The sequence below is a fragment of the Ochotona princeps genome, chromosome 6 (genome assembly GCF_030435755.1).
Source record: "Ochotona princeps isolate mOchPri1 chromosome 6, mOchPri1.hap1, whole genome shotgun sequence".
NCBI lineage: Eukaryota > Metazoa > Chordata > Mammalia > Lagomorpha > Ochotonidae > Ochotona > Ochotona princeps.
Genome location: NC_080837.1, coordinates 41202167 through 41224819, shown reverse-complemented (window position 1 = coordinate 41224819; position 22653 = coordinate 41202167).

Below are 22653 nucleotides of genomic sequence, written 5' to 3'. Positions count from 1 at the left end.
AGATAAGTTCAACGGCTTATTGGGGAGACCATCTCTGGTCTGAAGGTAGAGCCGGCGGAATATCATCCCGATCAATTAAAAGCCCCAACATTACATCAGTAACAATTTATAACGTTATGGAATTAGTTGACATGGTATTGAGTAACAAATATGTTAAAAAAACATAAAAGAATGCAAGTTCCGAACCACATATAGCAGTTCTTTCTTATCATGATGTCAGATCTTATTGTCTCTTTGGAAAAAATGCATTCTGGTTTAGATAATGTCAATATTTTAAGCACACATAGAAGCACTATTCTATTAAATTGAAAAGGTTATTGGTCATGCAAACCAGAAAAAATTGCAACTTTATCTCATTTTGCCATCCCACTGGGGTTACCTGAATCATATTCCATCAGAACAAATACAAGCTTTTTGACAGCAAAACTATTCCTCAAACACTGCTACATAATTGAGTTTTTCTCTGACTAAGGTCAACTGGGTTAAGTTAGTATTTTAACTGTCAGATATTTTGACAAGTTTCCCTTCTCTTCTGTTTTCTTTCACTCTCTCTTTCTGTGTTCCAGTTCTGGCCAGTATTCTTTCTGCCAACCCACCTAAGGTCCAGCCGTGTATTACGAAATATCAGAAGTATAAAACTTGTTCTTACCACTTACTCTTTGGAAAAAATAAACCTATACTTTGTTTTACTTCAGAAGTCACAACAATTTCATTTTCAGACTAATTTTCCTTTTAAACTACAGATATATTGGAATTATAAAGTGCTTTTGGAAGAGAAAGAGAAGCATTATTTTAAAACAGTAATTTTTGGGCCCAGCGCCGTGGCCTAGTGGCTAAAGTCCTCGTCTTGAATGCGCCAGGATCCCATATGTGTGCTAATTCTAATCCCGGCAGCCCTGTTTCCCATCCAGCTCCCTGCTTGTGGCCTGGAAAGCAATTGAGGACGGCCCAAAGCCTTGGGACCCTGCACCCGTGTGGAAGACCTGGAAGAGGATCTGGTCTCCCGGCTTTGGATAGGCATAGCACTGGCAGTTGAAGTCACTTGGGGAGTGAATCATCAGACGGAAGATATTTCTCTCTGTCTCTCCTCCTCTCTGTGTATATCTGACTCTGCAATAGAAATAAATAAATCTTTAAAAAAATACAGTAATTTTTGTTAAAATAAGTAAGACCTGAAGAAATTTCAAATATATAAAATCCAAAAGAATGAGTTAATATATTAATCTTCCTTTGCTCCTAAGCAAATTCACTGGTGTTGGGAATACAAATGATGGTCAGTATATAGTTTGCAACAACATTACAGTATTTATATACTTGGCAAGCATGTGCATATCCAAGTTGGAAGATTTATTTAACACTACTATCTTTCAAAGCCATAGTAATACTAATGAATATAATATACAGAAACTTTTCTCTCAGTAAGTAGAAATAGTCACTCAAGACGTTTGTTTTCCTTGAGCATGCCAATAGAAGTTATTCAAGTTTTTATGAAAACACCTAAACTAATCAAGTAAAGGATATATATATATATATATATATATATATATATGCAGAAGGACTGCATAGAATTTTTCCCATTTTATAATAATCATGAGTGTATTTTATTTTAAAAAAAGCTTTGGTATCTCAATAATAATAAAGTAACACTACAGCATGCAAGAAATCTTTTGAGATCACATATTCAAGGGAAAAATCTTTTCTCAAACATTAATATATACCCTTAAGCGTTAATCTCAAAAATTTACTATACTAAACCAAAAGCAATAAAAAAAAGCTGAAAGTGAAATATATAGTCCTGAATATTCAACCACTCTATCCATCAGCTTCATATTTGCATCCATTAAAGACATGTTACTCCCTCAAGTTTTATCAGTTTTTTACACTTTACACTAACTTGAAACTTTAATGCTGAACTTGGTGTTTCACCTTTTTAGAAAAGTTTTCCTAATCATTAAAGTTATAATCTGTTATTCAGAGTTATAGATTTTATATAACATTATTCTTTTCTGTTTAATTAAATATATACAAACGACATATACATACAAATGCACATACATAAAATCATAATAAATCCCTTTAGCTCTTGTCTTGAGGAATTTAAAAAAAAAGCACATGGCCTAAAATGAACTTAGACAGGAATTACAAATAGTGAAAGAGAACCTGAGAGACACCAATGAAATGTTTTTTCTTTCTTCAATAAGTAAATCTGCAGAGAACTATGTAAATTCTCACCAACGTGGATTTCCTTTAACAATTATTCGAATTTTTATAAATGTGATATTTTTTAAAAATAAAATTTTCATGATTTTGTTGGGACTGTCTCTCCCCAGAAACTTGAAGAAGTCTTATTTTAATTACACTCAAGAAATTTTTCGGGTCTAGCGCAATAGCCTAGTGGCTAAAATCCTCACTTTGCATTTGCCGGAATTCCATATGGGCACAGGTTCTAATCCCAGCAGCCCTGCTTCCCATCCAGCTCTCTTCTTGTGGCCAGGGAAAGCAGTCGAGGACGGTCCAAAGCCTTGGGACCCTGCACCCACATGGGAGACCCAGAAGAAGCTCCTGGCTCCTGGCTTCAGATTGGCTCAGATCCAGGCTTTGCACCCACTTGGGGAGTGAATCAATAGTTGAAATATCTTTTTGTCTTTCCTCCTCTCTGTATATCTGATTTTCAAAAATAAATAAATAAATCTTAAAAAAAAAAAAGAAAACTTTCATGCTGTCCCCAAGTCTGATGGATTGTGTCCTTGTTAAGTTTTCCATTCTCTCAAAAAGTTGGTTTTGTTATTTGACTGAGAGATTAGCTTATTAACCGTAACATTATTAGGGACTTCGGCCACATTCAAATGGTATGAGTTTAGAAAATGCTGACTGTCCACTGCAAATGAAACATTAGAAAATAATGTATTTATCCCAATCACAGCACAAAGAAAAGGTATGCCCACAAGTAATCTGAAATTCTATTCACTCAGTATTCTACCTTAGAGTAAATAATTCATCATAAGATTAATCCAAATTCATTAGTTAGCAACATTGTTATTTTTCCATGTTTCTCTCCTAATGTAAAAACTTAATTTGTAACCATAGAACATAAACTAATGTGTTACTCTACTGGTAAAAAGGATGAATTTTTCCAAAGATGAACATAATCTCTAATATAATTCTTTTTACAGAGCAGTGGTATTTTCAAAAAAAAAAGCTACCCATGCTGAAAAGTATATGGAAGTCTTGCACAGAATGAGGGCAATTAGCTTGCGCAAACAGCGTTATGATGAGCTCAGGGGACAGAAACTCTTCCACGAAAAGGGAAGTGCTTCGACCAAGCTAGAGGTGAACGCTATCTTTGGGTCACCTTGCTCAGGAATGTAAGAGAATCATTCTAAACAGAATAAAAATTCCTGTTACCACTCAGGGCCCTGAAGTGATGGTTTTGTGGTTGGCTGGAAACGCAGGAGCAGACTGATGAGAGAATATTTTTCAAATACACACAAGAAAAACACCCGAGGCAGCTCTGGGATTGCTACACAAACAAGTCTGAGCAGAAATAGGCCTTGAAAACAGACCAATCCATCCAAAGAAAAGTTCTCATTCAAATGGTCTCACAGAAAGCACAAAATACAGTGGAGTGTTAAACCTGTTTTACATGATACACAACTTACAGCTCATTCTCGTCCATTCTTTCCTAAGAACACAATGTTAAATAACACGTTCAGTTTGGGCTTTTATATTCCTGCTAGTGGACTTTTCCCTAACGAAATTTAAATGATTAAAAACAAACAGGCCCATGGTCATCAGCCCTCATCCGTATGGAGGCATTTTGTGTCATGGGTATGTTTATTTTTATGAAATCAATGAAATAGACTCATCCCATCTGACTTTCTTTTTGCCTTAAAAAAAACCCTAAAATATATTTCTTATACATAAACTAGATACTGATCTTGAGATATGCAGCTATTAGAAAATTATATACCAACTAAATTACTCAAAACAAGAAAAGTAGTGAGAGAAAATTTTTCTTACATAGCTCCTTAATGCTTTGTTAATTATTTAATTTATGCGAAAAACATTAATCATAGCAAGAGAAAATTACTATAAATGAATTATACTATTTCAAAATTCTAAAGAATTTTAAATTTTTTGTTTTCCTAGTATGTTTTTCAAATGAACACCTGCAACTTTATTCTCTTGTTGCCCTCTGTTAAAAATCGACTGGTTTATTTATGTCAAAGGAAATTCCTATTCTTTCTCTTTTTTATATGTTTCTTTATTTATTTGTATCTATATGAATGGCAGAGTGACAAAGAGAGAAAAAGAGAAGGAGACACAGAGAATGACAGAACACACTAGCAAGTCATCTTCCTTCTACTGATCCATTCTTTAAATGTCTGCAAACCAGGACTCTGCCAGGACAAAACCAGAAGCCAGGAACTCCATCCAGGTCTCCAGCACGGGAGGTAGGCACCCAAACACCTGGCCCATCATCCAAAGGCTCCCAGGATGTGAATTAGCAGAATCTTGGATCAGAACAACAAAGTAGCTGCAACTTGAACTAGACAATCCAATATGAAAACAAGTTAAATTTTTCTTACGGTGCAATCCGAGACAAGTTTCTCCACAGTTTGCCCTATTTTCAGATTGATCAATAAGAGTTTTAATTTAGTCTCATTTTCTTCTCACCACAGAAAATATAAAAAAGTGATCCAATTAAAATAATTGCGAAACATTTTAATAAATTTAATCATTTTAGTTGCTTAATTACTAAATAATTACTAAAATAATTACTAAAATGAACTTATTTAATCAAAAGAAAAATTGAGAGTAACATATATGACCTCTTGATCAAAGCAAAAAAAAAAAATTCAGCATGCCTCAAGCTAAATCTGTGACTTGATACCATTACATTTCTGGAGGAATCATCAGGGAAGACATTGGGTAGGCAAACACATTTTTAAAAAGACCCCCAGAAACACCATAAATAAAAGCAAAATCAGACCAATGGGATCATATGAAGTTGACAAGTTTTTATACTACACAGAAAATTGTCAACAAAGTGAAGAGGCAACTGACAGAATGGAAGAAAATATCTGCAAACTATGCAGCTGACAGAGAATTAATATCCAGGATCCATCACGAGTTCAAGAAACTCAGCAATAAAAACAAACATTTCCATTTAAAATGGGTAAAGGAATACTACTTAGCCATTAAAAATAAGGAAATTCTAACATTTGCCAAATGGTCCCAACTAGAGATCATTATGTTCAAATAAGTCAATCCCAGAAGGAACAAATACCATATATTCTCTCTGATAGAGGACAACCTTCACAAAAAATACAAGATCAACAGCCCTTTCAAAACTGTTTTTGCCATATCTCATGGGTTTACATATTTGTGTTTTTATTTTAATTCCTCCAAAAAAGGTTTTTGTTTATTCTTCTTAGTTTTTTCACTGACTCATAGGTCACACAGTAGCATTATTTGCTTTAAAAAAAGTTTTTGATTTTCTTTTTCATTTCTACAGCGACACATTGGTCATTCAATAGCTTGTTATTTAACTCCACAGTGTTGTAAATTTTCTATTTTTTCTTCTTGTTGATTCAGTTTTATGGCTTTTCATTAAAGGGAACTTATATTAACTGTGTAATAGAGATTATCATATCCAGATGTGAAGATTCAATGCAATACGCATCTCTATTTCCAAATCAAATATGGGCTCCCAATGAAACTGTTAAATATATCTAGCCAATATGATACTGGACTTTGTGCCATTGTCCAGGCCCACATATGAGGATACACTTACATAGCAGGGTAATGGACCTATGACTCTTTATGAAGGACCATATTATTGTAATAATGTAAGGGAAATTAGCAGGCAGCAGGGAAGGGAAATCCCAGAGCCTATGCAACTGCATCATAAAATAATAAATATCAATCTAACAATCAGTAAAATGGGCAAAGGATAGAAAAAGGCATTTCTCAAATGGCCAATAGACACATGGAAAAAAATACTCAGGTTAACCAGCCATCAGGGAAATGTAAATAAAACATACAGTGAGATTTCATCTCACCTCAGTTAAAGTGGTTATCATACAAAAATAAAATAAATAGAAAATACATTGAGGGAAAGGTACCCTCATACACTATTGGTGGGAATGTAAGCCAGTATAACCATTACAGAAGACAGCACAGGCATTGCTCAGTAATCTGGAAAAAACATCTACCATATTACCTAGCCTTCCCACTCCTGGGAATTTTTTTCAAAGAAAATTAAATCAGCATGTTAAAGTATTATTTGTACCTCTACATTTATTTCAGTTCAACTCACAATTGATAAGTATGGAATTAAATCAGTTATCCCTCAACTGATAACTGGATAAAGAAAATGTGGTGTGTATACATGTGGAATACTACTCAGCCATAAAAGAATTAAACCCTTCCTTATGCAACAGCATGAATGTAACTAGACACCATTAAACATAGTGAAATAAGCCAAGAAAATATCATAGGTTTTCTTTAATAAATTGTAGTTAATATAAAATATCTAAAAAGCATAAGAATCGAATCATTTGATTAATGTGTTTAATTTGTTTATGCTCCTATGAAACAATGATTTTACACTTTTACTTGTTGCACATTATAATTAGTGGTGCACTAAGCCTCTGATTATAAAGTAAATTGAAATTAAGTGAATGTAAAAATTTAAGGAAAAAAGCAGAAAGAGATTTTGAGGGAGAGAAGTATGGTTATGTTCTTAAAATTGCATCTATGAAATCCATAAAATGTGGTCTCTCTATGTTAATAAAGATTGAAAAAAATCCCAAAATTTACTACATGCTAATAGTCATACATACATGTGAGGAGATCTGCATGAAATTTACGGCTCTTAGCTTCACTCTGGCCCTGTACCCACCACTGGGCCAGTGATGTGGAGAATAAGTCAGCAAACTAAAATCTCCTTCCTTCTTTCCCTGGCATTATGCCTTTAAAATAAATAAAATAAATATTAAAAAAAAAAAGACAGATGTTTCATTGTATCCTTCAGCTTTCAAGACAGCATAAACTAACCTTTTCCATGAAGAAATTTTGGACTCCTACATTTCATTATTTTTTTAAAAAAATATATTATTTCCCACGATACAATTTTGTAGGTATAGGGATTTCCCCCTTTCCCTCACCTCTTTCCATCCTCACCTTCCCCTCTCATCACTCCTCTCCCTCCATCTTATTACAGTAGTATAATCCTCCAGCAACAGCTGAAAGCTCAACACCCTTTTTTCTGCATTCCCCATGGCATTGTAGGTATAGGCAAAGGCAGAAAATCTAACATAATATTATTGAGGTATATTTAACTATTTCACTGGGAGTAGAAATGCATGCCTCTGGGTAACTTCACTTCCCAGTATGCTAAAGATTAATGTAGAGTTGGTTTTCCAGAGATTTTCTGACCTCCTATCATAGAGGAGGACACTGAGAACAAAATGGAAAATTTGCTCAATATTACACACAAAGAGCCGGTTCCCTGATTCTTGATTCAGTATTGTTCTTGTTATGTGATGATACATCTCTGGTATCACTCAACAGAGAATAATACTATGTGTGATGGATCCAAATCACTAAGAGAAACCCACTTAAAGAACTCTCATGGCTAGACACTAGGTCTTGATTGTTGATTAAAGAGAAAACTAGATTACTTACTTGCCAAATAATACTATTAAAATACTCCAGGCAGTGGGCATTTAGCCTAGTACAGGAAAGATGTATTACTCAATGAAATGCCCTAATTTGACTCCCAGTCTAGGCTCCTGGCTCCAGCTTCCTATCAACATGAGCTCTGGGGTGTAGGACTTAATGGTTGAAGTGGTTGGACCCCTGTCACTAACTTGGAAGAGCTAGATTGAATTACTGGGTCCTGGCTTTGGTCCAGACCTAACCTCTTGTTAGGTTATTTGAAGAGTGAGCCAGTGGACAGAAACTCTCACTCATTTGAAGAGTGAGCCAGTGGATAGAAACTCTCTGTCCCTACTTTTCTAATTAATAAATTAATTAAAATATCACAACATAACTCCATAGATCTTCTTTGTAGAATAAAAGCCAAAGAATCATTAAAGCTCATCGAAGATCAAACAGGAAGTTACTTTGCTTTGTCTCAAATGTACATACATGCAAATCAACCCTGGAACTCCTGGTCATTCTTGGGTTGTTAGCTGTGTCTAAGCATAAGACAAACTCCCCCTAGGTACTAACAACTGGAAAACAAATCCCCAGGGAGTACAGTGAGGCCTTTCAGAGTAATTGATAACACATGTTCACTTGGAAGCTACTTTCTATGCTCCAAGTCACAGAGAGGTCTACAGAGACACAGGGGGAGACAAATGTGCATACAACTTGAAAGGAAGGTTGAAACAAAAGAGCTACCTTTGGACTTTCCCTTTCACTAACAGAAGATTGCAACCTAAGTGGTTTCTGGCCACAGCAGAAAGCAGTCAAAGGCTGAATGGTTGATTTTTTTCTTAAATGAAAAAAGAGAAGTTTATGCTATTTAGACTGCATGCCCCAGATGGTGTTTTCTATCCTTCATGCTCTTTTGGTTGTGCCCACATCTTGCCTATGGCTTTTGTGGCAGGACACACTTGCCAGTCAGCAATTTCACCACTACTTGGGTCCAAATGAGCTATGGAGAAAGAAATTAGGGTGACTGGAGAGGCCACAGCTGGGAGAGATCAGCCACACTCGACAGGCCTTCTCCCACATATATAAACAGAGCCAGCAGAGGGAAGCAGGGTGGAGAAACAAAATACTGAGGTTTAGAGGATAGTACTTGAGGCCTGCAAAATATGTTTAACCACATGACATGTGTCTAGATTCTAACCCAATTACTGAAAATCCCTATCTTTGCAAGGATGGCTATTAAATTTCTCACCCAAAACACTCTAATGCTTTCTGATACCACAGAATATTTTTTTTATTCACTTAAATATCTAACTGAAAGGAGAGGATCATTTAGTAACTTTATTCTCATGCAGGAAAGTGTCTCCTTCAATAATCGGCTGTTAGCTGGGTTTTGAATTCCTGCTGGGGTTTTAAATCTCCATCGTTAGAACCACTCCTCATTGAAAATTCCTAGGATTCAACATCCACATGGAGCATGATTCTACATGTTTATGAGAAGCAACATTTAAAAATGCAACATGTCTTTCATAGCATATTGCATTTGAACCTGAACTGTAAGAGGAAACTAATGCCTTTAGCAATGGATTATGGCTTTTTAAGTACCACTTTCTTTGCATAATACTGCAATAGAAAGGGAGGCATCCAGATGAGATACAAGTTGTTTTTTTTTTTTTTTTTTTTGCAAACAGTGGAGGAAAAATTTTAACTCCATAGCTGTGGTTTGTGTCTAGCCACCTGCTATTGAAACACTAAGGTTTTTAAACATCGTTTTGTCGAAGCAGAGTGTCATACTCCCATTGCTGCTTCTCTTTTCCTCTGTCATGAAGCATACATGCCAACTCAGCCTTCAACCCAGGATGAACAGAACTTTAGGAATAAAGAAATCTTACAACATGTTTACTAACCCACAATGCTTTCATGATTTGTGACCTAACTGGGTCCTCTCCAGGAAATGATACTGAATGTAAAATGTGGCCAACATCAGTAGCAAAGGCAAAGCTACAGAAGCTCGAGGCAGGGTTTCCAGCAATTGTTCTAGGAACTGAGAGTTCTTGAAAACATTGAGCGAACCTTCTGAAACCACGATAACTCTAGGTTTCACTTGAGCCCTTTTTTCAGTGCTGTTTAAGTGACAGAAGAAGGCGGGTAGGAAGAAGGATGAGGAAAGGAAGCAGGGGAAAAAGTACAGCAAGCTGGTCTCATGTTTGCAGTTGGAATGTATGGACTCTCTTAAAAACAAAAGCTATTAGACACTTATACTTGCTCTTGTTCTTGGAGCCACAAATTCTAAGAATTTATTCTAAATGAGAGTAAACAAGAATTTCTATAACTTTTCATGCAACAGGAATGCAGCATTGTCCAAAGCAAAAAAAGGATTAAATGAATTGTGGCATAGATTGTTTGAAGAATATTTATTAGTGTTGGATAATACTATGAGACAATGCTACATCTCTCCAATGACACAAAATATTTTAAAATTTTGTCTTGGTATATTAAGCATATATTTTTACGTATGCACTGATTTATACTTCTATATACAAATAGAATGTAAGAACAGAAGGAAAATATGTCTGTTTTTTCCAACACTGACTGCAACTGTCAAATTTTCGACAGTGAACACTGACTGATATTAAAATTAGGGGAAATGTATTTAAAATTTCAAAATTGGATTATGTTGAGATTGACCTACAATCAGAACTCTACTAACAACACCTGCTGGTGTGGATGTGGGGAGAAAAGTACCCCACCTCACTGTTGGTGAGAGTGAAGGTTAGTCCGGCCAGTATGGAAGTCAGAATGGAGAATGTTAAGATAACTAGAAATTGATCTACCAAATGACCAAGCTATCCCACTGGGGAATACAGCTAAAGAAAATTAAATCTGCATATGAAAAAGTGACCTATAATTCTACATATATAGCAACACAATCCACAATAAGGAAGACATGGAAACAACCCAGATGCCCCTCAAAGGAAGAATGGATAAATAAACGCTGATACATCTATTCTATGGAATATTAATCAGCCATTAAAAGAATGAAAGCCTACTATTTGCAACAAAATGGTCCCAAATACAGACTGTTAGCTTAGGAAATAAGGCAATCTCAAAAGGACAAATATATCTTTTTAAAAAGTCATGGATGGTCAGGCATTTGCACTGTTAAGATGCTTGCTTCCCACATCACAATCCATAAATAAAAGTCCCAGCTCTGGCCCCTGACTCCAGTTTCCTGCTCATGTAAACCCTGAGTAGCTGCAGTAGATGGCCGAAGTGTTTGGGTTTTTATCATCCCTCTGGAAGACCCAAATAGGTTCCTATAGCATGTCCTAAAACAATTCCAGTTCTTGAAGGCATTTGGGGTGTGAATCAAGGATGCAAATTCTCTCTCCCCACTTCCAAAGAAATAATTTAAAAACAATTTTTAAAGTCATGACTAATTAGAGACCTAAGTAAAAAGAAAATTGAGGTTGAGGGAAGTCAAACTAGTTGGCTAAGGTCACATGGCATGATAGTGTCAGACACAGGACTAAAATAATTCTGGCCTCCTGACTCTATCCATACCTGAAGTCATGGAAAGAATACAAGCTCTGGGGCAAATTATTCCTGAGGACCAGTCCTGGATTTGTCAGCTACAAAAAGTTGGTTAGGATCTTAAATCCATCTGAAACTCAGGTTTCTCATAAATACGAAAGAAAACTGTTTAATATGGACACTTTCATTAAGTATTAAATTCTCTGCCAAATGAATTAGAATATCATGCAGTTTTCCATTGTTTCAGGTCACCAGAGTTAATACCAACAGTAATCATCTATTGACTCATTTGAATAAAGCACAAAATGTGAATTTTAAGCTGTGTTCTGTCATTTGCCATCCATGACATTCCCACCCTGCACATTCTTTCTCTATTGTCATTGATAGCAATTTCTTGGGTTCCTGTATCATTTCAGAATATTTCAAATTAATAATTTTTGTGTTACAATAAATTTAATTAATATGCAAATTAATATTGTAAATTCTATATTTTATAATAATGAGTTAGCCATGCACCTTTGAGTGCTTATATACCAAATAAATTTTACAGTAGACTTTACCTGCATTAGCTCAGTAAGTTTCAATACTCACATTTGTTAAGTGCTAATAGTGGACTCATTTTGCTAGTAAGAATATTTAAACTTATTAAATATAAGGAATTTGCCCATGATCTTGTAGCTAGAATGCAACATAACCTGAACCCCGAAACAGATCTGAATGACTCCAGAACTGGTGTTCTTAAGTGCATAGTGTTCCTTTCCACTTTGTTGGTAACTAAAAGAACCACAGACATATAAATACACATGATTGACCAATACTCAAATCACGTACTGGCTGGAGGCATGGATGGAGAGATGATCTAATTATCAATAGTGACTTAGTATAAATCATCAACATTGTTCGTTAGCAGATAACCAACACACCCCATAACAAGATTATCATTTCCTGTCTCCTTTATTGAATCTTTGGATCCAAACTGATACCGGGTCAAACCCTGGTCAGTGCTTCATAGCTGTATCAAGTGACACAAATTACTTTATGTGTCTTAGTTCCCAATAATATTCAACTGAAGAGTCACAAAATCAGTTAAGGTACTTTGCAAACACCAAAGATGCAGCATGTGCTCACAAAAACAGATCTGGAAACAACTACTTCTCAAATATTAACAAAGTGATTACCCTGATTTCACTAATTAGAAAGCTCCAGACATGAAATTGGTGTTGTAACTCCCCTGCTGCTCAAGATGTATGAAAATGAAACTGCTGTATTAGTTAAATTTCTCAGTTGCTCCAGAGAGACATCATAGTTAAAATGCACTACATTTTCACACTAAGTAAAAACATTTTTATATTCTTTAATGAGTATCAATTTATACATTCATGTAGACCATACATAGAAAAGGAATGTTTTATATATATTATCCAGACATGTACTTATGCACTTATTTGTACAGTTAATTAATTTTTGTTTTACATAATCTATTAAAGAAAACATGCAATTTTTTACTTCCGAAATAATAAATCTAGTACTCATCTTGGTAAATGGATGATATGATAGTAACAAAGGGTTAAGAATCAGAAAAGGGGTTAAGGAAATAAAACTAAGAAATAAAAATCCTACCCTGAAAATCCCATGATGGCCCATCAGTGAAGTCATTTTGGAAAAATAGCCTGTGGGTAAAATTGTAAACACCATATGTTTTTGAATACTGAAATATTGTCTAAGGAAATTACTGGAAAAAAACAGCAACTTTAATCCCAAGATTATTTTTAATTGGCAGATATATTCACAATGCTAATAATTCTTCTCTTTTTAATACCTTTCGAAATCTGTAAATAACTATACAACTCATACGAAAGCAACAAAAATTTTATGTATTTGCTCATTTTTTTCTGCTATTCCATTTATTGGAAAACAAGGAGTTTGTAAAATATGTATTTGTCTTACTGACACCATTGAGTATCATAAATCATCTTTTACATTTTTGGTTCCTTCAATGGCTATTTAAAGAAAAAGTTGAGATTATAGATACATCCAAACTTCAGGATTGTTCTGTAGAATAAATGTTAAATCACAGTAGAAAACATTTAATAATTCATATTTAATTACTTGGTATAAGGGTAGAAAGTTGAAAGAAAAATGACCGACAACCAGTGTTTGATTAAATAAAAATAATATCTATCATAATGCATATCCTAATACTATATTCTTTAGCCGCTAGGCCACGCTGCCGGGCTCCCTAATACTACATTCTGAGGCAGCATCAGCAGAAATATTTTAGAATCCAAAATGTATCTTCACACAGTATTAGTGTACATGTCAGTAAGCCATCATATGGCTTGGGAGTGGCATGAATTTTCAACATCAGTTTGAACAAACATCCTAGCCTCAATGATTTCAGTGATTGAATAGCATCAGATTTATCAATTTTATCTATGTATAATATATTGAGGAAATAAAATGTTTAATAGAAAGTGGCATGTTTTTCATATAAACAATAATTTCCTATGAGCATCTATTAATTAGATAAATAGAATATCAACACATAGAATTGTGCAGTGGCTTGGGCAAGTCCTTTAACACTCTTGGCTATAGTAACTTCGTGTGTCATGTAGGGAGTATTATTGGTGGATTGCCAGGCCTCTCTTAATTTTAAGTCTTTGTAAATATTTTACTAATTTCACTGGATAAATTAAATTTTGTTTGAAATATATTTGTACTGAAGTAGAAAGTTTAAAAGCTTTGGAAATTTTTTTTCATTTTAAATTATTTTTATTCTTCAATTTGTACCTGCCATCTTGCATAGTTACTTAATAAGACAATAAATAAGTCTATTTTCCCTTACCAATCAATTTACATACAGTTCTATGTCTTTGCATTTTCTGTTTTATTGCTATTCATATTGTTTCACTAAATTATAGAAATAGTTCTTTAGAAACAACACCCATTCTGAATTTTGTTTGTTTGTTTTTTATTGCATGTGACAAAATGCTCTGTTTGCAGAATGCCCTAAGATGCATTCTTGAACTATTATTTAAGAAATTAATGCCAGATTAGGGTATCAATTTGTTGTAAACTCCAGTGTCTGCTTTTCTCTGCCATTTTCATATTCTGTTCTGTGACAGCATCCGATATTTGGATTAGAGAATTCCTCCACTTTTGCCTCTATTTCACTGCTCAAGCCCATTAGAGAAATCATCTGCTCTAACTTTCTATGCTCTTGGCTTTGTGAATTGGTTCACCCTCCTTGTTTTGTTCCATTTAGTTTTGGCAACAGTTCTGTAACTGTTTACCTTGTTTACTGACCTTGGAAACCCCTAAAATTCGCCTCTGTTAATTGCCTCCGCCTTCTTTGGCTACAAATTCTCAATCATTGCCCAGACCAAGCCTCTGGGACACCACCTGCCCCATCTCATGGAAAAGAAATAATATTCGATTTCTTTGGACAGCATCCATCTTGTCAGGTTCATCCAAACCCAGATTTATTTGCAATGGGCACTGGAAACCAAGACTGCAATAATGTTAAAAAGTTTCTAGCTATGAAACTGAAGAAAATACTCATTCTGCTCCAGTAATAAGTGTATATATTAAAAATAAAGCTGTAAAGGAAAGGATACTTTTCTTAATGTGATATGTCATGAGATTTTACATAGAAAAACAATGAAGAATTAGGCAGACAAAATATGACTGAATTGTGGAATTTTGTGTAAGAAATAATTCATAAATTCAAATAAATGGAGATTCAATTTTTTTTAAATCCTAATTCAACATAAACTTCCCTTGTAAAAAATTTGTGATACCTTGATCATTTAGATTCTAGTTTAGCAGTTCCAAAAATAAAAAGCTAAATAAGTTAGTATCTTAGGAATCTTATAAAGAAGTTTACATTCAATAAATTGAACCATGTTTACCTAAAAGGTCTTTTTTCTTTTCCATGAGATAATTTCTTAAATTTTATAAAATAACCAGGTAAGATGCACAGGCATCTTACTTATCTTTAACATTACTTCTGTTTTATTTTGATTAATTCATAGTACTTTATCAAAAGATTATATTATGATTAAAGTAACTAATCATTACTAGAGATTTGTTTATTCTAAACATTTTATTATTATAAACAGCTATATAAATAGAGCGACTTGAAGAAAGTAAGAGAGCAGAGAAAGAGAAAGAAAGATCTTCCATCTGCTGATTGATTCCCCAAATGTACACTGTGGTCAGGGTTGGGTTTGGCCAATGCCAGGAGTCCAGAATTACAGTTATGTCCCCTAAATGGATGTCAGGCACCAAAGTCCTTGGTCTTCCTCCACTGCTCTCCCAGGCATATCACCAGGAAGCTGGATAAACATCAAAGCAGCCAGGACACAAACTGGCACTCATTATGAGTTGTAGGTAGACTAAGCAGTGGCCCAGCATACTGTGCCACAACAGCCACACATTAATAGGTTAAAGGGAAAAAGTAGTTGAAAATCATAAGAATACAGTGGAGGCATTACAGGCTATTTATGGATGATAAGGAAGACTATAAAATCATGAAATGATATCCTTCTTATCTATAACAGAGTATAACAAGCATTTATGTGTTTGAGAAACTGCTTTGACAAAAACAAGCTTCAGACAAGAAACTCACATGTCTTGAGTACCTACTCTATGCCTGCTTTTACACTTGTGATTATTTTTTAAATTCTTACAAAATGCTACAAAGGCACCAGGCGTGATGGCTCAGCAATTAAATACTTACCTTGCAAGCACTAAGATCCCAGATGGGCACCGGTTTGTGTCCCAGCTGCTCCACTTCCCATCCAGCTTCCTATTTGTAGCCTGGGAAAATATTAGAGTATGCACAAAGCCTTGGGACCCTGCGCCCATGTGGGAGACCTAAAAGAAGCTCTTGGCTCTGGTGTCCATATGGGATCCTGGCGTGTTCAAGGCAAGGACTTTAGCTGCTAGGCCACAGCTCCAGGCCCTATTCCTAGATTTTTCAAGACTCTTGTTTCTGGATGATAAGGAAGGGAAAGTCACTTTTATTAGCCATTTTAAACACAATTTGGTGATTCTAAGCAATCTGACCAAGTCTGTAATATACTGATCAGGGCTCTTCCTCTGATGCATAACAACAATCAGTAATAATTATTCAAATAGATTGATCCTTGATAACAAGCTAGTAACTACCGGCTAACTTCTCTCAGAGTGGGGGTGTAACTTATAAGAAATATATAACTTCTTGAGGGACCTTTCATGTTACATAAATATTGAGAACTTAGGATTTGTAACAGTCCTTGAAGGAAAGTATTCTGTTTAGAGGGACTTGTCTTTCAAAGCATACCACCTGAAGCATACTAGGACTTATATGTGAAATTGATCATGTAGACACACTTCACTTAAAAAGGTAATTTTTTCATTGTTTCATTTATATGACATGAACAAATGTCATGTATTTCACAACACACTTTTAGGAGCACGGTGATATTTCCCACCTTATGTTCCATCTTGCCCATGCTCCCATCCAACCTGCCCCTTCCTTCTCTGTTTCAATTCACTTCACAATCACAGGCTTAACACTCAGTAGGTAAAGAATTCAACAAATAACAAGTAGAAGAATAGTGTTCCGCAACAGTACAGACAAAAGCTGTAAACAAGCAATCAAATCTCAAACAACATTTAAATCTCAAAATGCCAATTTCACTCATACAGATTACATTTTCTTGTGCTTCATGTATTAGTTATCACAGATCATGGAATACACATATTTACCTTTTTGCATCCAGCTTATTTCACTAAGCATAATGGTTTCTAGTTTTGTGTATTTTGTTGCAGAAGACAGGATTTCATTCATATATATATATATATCTGAGTAGTACTCTATATTGTACTATATTGTACTACTATATTGTATATATGTGAAATTTTCTTTATCCAGTCATCACTTGATGGAAATCTGGGTTGATTCCATATCTTAGCTATTGTTAACTGAGTTGTTATAAACATGGGAATACAGGAAATTCATTTTTGCTTGGGTAAATTCACAGAAGTGGGATCACTGGGTCATACAGTAGGTTTATTTTGAAATTCTGAGCAATCTTCATATTGTCTTCCATAATGGTTGTCCTGGTTCCAATTCTCATCAACAGTGGATTAGAGTACCTTTTCCCGCCACATCCTCACCAGATTTTTTATGATAGCCATTCTAACTTGGGAGAGGTGAATCTTCACTGTGGTTTTTACTTGCATTTTCTTTATGGTTAGTGATCCTAAACATTTTTTCATGTACCTGTTAGCTGTTTGTTTTTCATTCTTTGAAAACTGCCTATACATGTCCTCTACTCTTTTCTTAAGTGGATTGTTTGCTTTGTTGTTGTACAGTTTCTTGAGCTCTTTATAAATCCTGGATATTAATCCTCTATCCATCCTTCTCCCGTTCAGTTGGTTGCTTCTTCACTTTGTTGACAATTTCCTTTGCAGTGTAGAAGCTTCTTTTGTTTTTTTTTTAAAGATTTATTTTATTTTTATTACAAAGTCAGATATACTGAGAGGAGGAGAGATAGAGAGGAAGTGGAACTGCTGGGATTAGAACCAGCGGCCATATGGGATCAAGGCGAGGACCTTAGCCACTAGGCCACGCTGCCGAGCCCAATGTGCAGAAGCTTCTTGACCTGATGTTATCCTCATTCATTTCTATTTGTTTTAGCTGCCTGTGTTACCATGGTCTTTTCCAAGTAGTATTACCTGAGCTTATGCCTTGTAGAGTTTCCCCAATCTTTTCCTCTAATAATTGGATGTTGCTAGGTTGTAGTTTTAGAGTCTTGATCCATTTTTTTGTGTTTTAGAGTCTTGATCCATTTTTTTGTGTTTTTGTGTTTTTAGTGTTTTGTAAAGGTATAAGGAAAACATCTTATTTCATCCTTCTGCACGTGCAGATCCAATTTTCCCAGACAAAGGTAATTTTAAAGTAGGTGTATAAGTGCTAGGTAATGACCGATCTGAAATAATTGATAAGACTTAAATCCTGTTGAATAATAAGAGCCTATAGGGAACAAGAACATTCCCATATTTACCTCTTTTTTTCATTGTGCTTTGAATAAAGGGTTTACAGAATCTACTCTCAGGCAACATGAAAAAAGAAAGTTCACACTAAATGAATATGCCTTATGCAAAGAAATCCAAATTTAAGTGAAATATTATTTTAAAAAACAGATTAATTAAACTTCCATTTCTCCTTTTACCCAGTGCAATGAAAGGATTAAGTATAGGATGCGTTTAGATGGGAAATAAGAAATGACAGAACCAGAGATAGAAACAGAGACAATAAGTGAGATAGAGATAGATAGAATAAGAACGATATAGAGATAGAAAGAGCTATGTACACAAAGAGATAGTGATGAAGACAGACAAAGTGAGAGAGAGATTAACCAAAAACATACAGGAAAATGTAATCATATTAATTTTATAAGGAATACTATGTGTAAGACAAAAAAGTAGTAGTATAATCTTGGATGTCTCAACCAAAAATGGCTTTAGATACCAAGAAGTGAAGATACAGTGCAGTATGTATCTCTACTTCTGAATGAAAGATAAACTCCAAGTGAAACTGTTAAATATATCTTGACAGTCGGATGCTGGATTCTCTATCGTTATCTATAGCTACAATGTCACGAGACACTTAAATAGCAGAATGATGGCGTTGTTGAAGGGCTATACTATTATGATAATATAAGGGAAAACAGTTGGGGGGAGTGAGTGGGATGGGTGGAAGGGGAAAGCCCTGAACCTAAGGAACTGTGTCATGAAAAATAATCTTTTTAAATGGCTTTAGACATTTAATAGAAGATAATCCTTTTTTCCATCATGTTTGAACAGGAATCACTTAAGAATGTGTAGGCAACAACTTTTTTCCTAACTAATGAAGCAAAAACACTGAATGAATTTAGTTCAACACTTTGGAAAAATAATAATTTACCTTTGCCCTAGCACTGGACAGTCAGACTCAACAAAATTATGTACCACCTAATATATTTATAGTTAAGAATTACTTTGCGAATAAAACCAAGATTTGAGTGTCATGGTTAGGTATTGCTTCCATTAGAGAACAAAGCAAGTTAGGTCATTTATTCACAGGCACAGATTTGAGACAGATACCAATAAAAAGTTAATGAGAGAATTCAGAATCTCATAAAAAGCTATAAAAGAGCATCCTGTCCCACATGAAATCACCATCCTCTATGTGGAGGACGCATTACACGTTTGAGAGACTAGAAACAATGCATATAATAAGCTGTTGCTATGTGAAATTACACATATTCATCAGCCATAGTAGCCACAATATTTAAGCCACTTTAATCACAAAATTTTTGGTATATCAAATGTAATTCAAAATTTTATTGTTCATGCTTTCCTGTAATATCTAATTTATAAGTGACATCAATGAAATTGTTTCAAATGACCAAGAAAGTTTAATCCTACTCTAAAACATCTTTCCAGTCTGGATTCACTATCAATTCATGCAGTCACCCCACATTCAAATACCACAATCTGTATTAGTTATCTATGGCTGAATAATACTTCATCCCAAAATAAAGAATAGTGACTTAAAATAATACCTTTTATTTACTGATTCTAAGGTTAGAAATCCAGGTGTGGCTCAGCTAACACCTCTGGCTCAAAGTTTCTGGGAGTAATGCCACGAAAGCCTCAGCAGGGACTGCATTTTAAAAGGCTGGACCAGGTGGAAGATCTACTTCCAAGTTCACTTGTGTGGCTGGTGGCAGCCCTCGGGTCTTCACTGGCATTGGCAGCAGCGTCAGTTCCTAGACACAGGCTACTTTCACCATGGCAGCTTGATCCTTTTAGGTGAGCAGGGAGAGGAGAGAAAAGAACTGAGGAAAAAAAACAGGGATCACAATCTCTTTAAAAGCTAGATACAGAAGTGACCTCTCATCACTTTTGCAATACTGTGTTCATCAGAAGACAAGGGTCCTGTCCCACTCCAAGGCAGGTGGAGGCAGATGAGACAAAGGAATGAATACTAGATATGTGGGTACCTGAAGGAGTAATTTTACAGGCTGCTTACCACAGTAAATCATCCTACACTAAAGTTTTTACTTGCCTGAAAATTATACAAAGTTTGTAGATGATTGGCTCAGTCTCAATGCTTTAAATTCACCTAGATTGTTACTTAAATCAAAAACTTTCTATCTTCAGAGGGTAATAAGCTCATAAAAAGGGAGGAGGATTCTATCTAGGGAGTATAGTAAGATCATGTAAACAGGGTCTCTAAAAGGTATCTAGAAAGGAGTGGGAAATGTTCCTGGACAGATGAAGGACCGTGAAGTTAGTGATGCACATACGAAATCTGGACACAGGGAGGAAGAACTGAATTTAGGAAATAAAAGAGCAAAGACAAATCACAGGCAGAATAACACTGGTTTCTTGGACATCACATTTTTCTGTTTGTGGTAAACTTTCATGATGTGATCCATCAATGGATTACATTGATTTATGGGCATATATATTTGCTTTAATATATTTACAGAATCTAAAATGTAGTGAGTTTAGAACCTCTGAATTGAAGAAGGAGGAGGAGAATGAGGTCGGAGGAACACAGCGGGGAGCAACACTGGCACACTGGTGAGGCAAAGAGTAATGACGAGGATAACAGGTTTCAGTGGAAGTCAGAACCAGAACTCCTGTGGAGGGTAGTAGGGGAGTGGGAGGTGTGTAATGGCTCAACTGTCTAATCCTCCCCTTGCAAGTGCCAGGATTCCATATGAGCATCAGTTCTTGTCCCGGCCACTCCACTGCATAACCAGTTCTCTGACTGTGGCCTGGACAAGCAGTAAATGATGGCCCAAAGCCTTGGAAAACTCTCTGTGTGGGAGACCTGGAAGAAGCTCTTGGCTGCTGGCTTTGGACTGACTCAGCTCACTTCTAGCCATTGCAGCCACTTGGGGAATAAACCAGCAGACAGAAGATCTTTCTTTGTGCATCTCCTTCTCTCTATAAATCTGCCTTTCCAATAAATAAATAAATAAATAAATAAATAAATAAATAGAATATATTAAAAATAAATAAATCTTTAAAAAGAAAAATAACTGCCTTTTACAAATAAAAACAAGACAAACAGGGAGACCAGCCAGCATTCACAACACAGACAAGGAGAGGGCTATTCTAGGCACAATGATAAAGGCACTGTTACAGAGGATGGGAAAGGCCAGTGATTCCAGCTCTTTGAAGATGGAATTTCTGAGGGTTTCTGCATCACCTTTTTATATTTTGTTCATTTGTGGCATTTTTCTCTCCATTTTTGAATGTTAGTTCACAAATGAGATCCTTTCAGTGAAGGCTACCTACTAACATAGCTGTGATACACAGAAAGATGTCGGAAAGGACGTTACATAGTCAAAAGGGAATGTATTCACTTGAAATTCTTATCAGCCCTATTGGAGGACACATCAATTTAAAATGTGTGAGATATGGACATCCCTGCTTATTTGCTATTTTTCATTTTTTTAAAAAATGTAACCTATTAATATGCAGATATGGATAAGACAAACAAATGGGAAAATTGTCTTTTATCACATTGCTGACTCATTAAGGTTGCTCTTTAATTCGCTGTCAAAGTCATTCTCTATAGGCCCTCATATTGTTCCTGGGTCTCAGAAACTATTGTTAGTTGTCTCTAACAAGCCATATTTTTTTTGGACAAATGCACTTCATGCAAATAAGCTAACCTGATTTTACGTATACTCATTTATCACATTTTTATTATGTAGTTTAAAATGTATCTCATTATATTCTCTTTTTGTTAAAAAATATAAGGCTTTTTTTTCATAAAGGCAGAGTTTAAAAAAAGAGAGGGGGGGAGACAGAGACAGACAGAGATAGAGAGAGATGTTCCACCTGCTGGTTCACTCCTCAAATGGGTGTAATGGCCAGGATGAGCCCAGTGTTTCATCAGTGTCTCCCACATGGGTGCAGAAGCCCACGGATTCGTGTCATCTTCTGATTTGTCAAGGAGTTGGATCAGAAATGGAACAGCTCAGGGGTTGGCAGGGGCAGAGGGTATAGTAACACAGCAAACTAATCCTCCTACTGCAGTGGCCAACATTCTATATGGGTGCTAGTTCAAGTCCTGGTTGTTCCACATCTGATCCAGCTCCCTGCTAATGGCCTAGGAAAGCAGTGGAGGAAGGTCCTCATCTTTGGAGCCCTGCATCTGTGTGGGAAATGTGAAAGAAGTTCCTGGCTCCCATCTTTGGATTGGCTCAGCTCTAGCTGTGGTAGCCATGTGGGGAGTGAACCAGATAATGGAAGACTCTCTCTCTCTGTCTCTCTGTCTCTCCCTACCTTCCTACCTACCTACTTCTCACTCCCTTTCTGTAACTCAAATTTTCAAGTAAAATAAATAATTTTTTTAAAAAGTGGAATAGCTGGGATTTTAAATGGTACCAAAAGAAA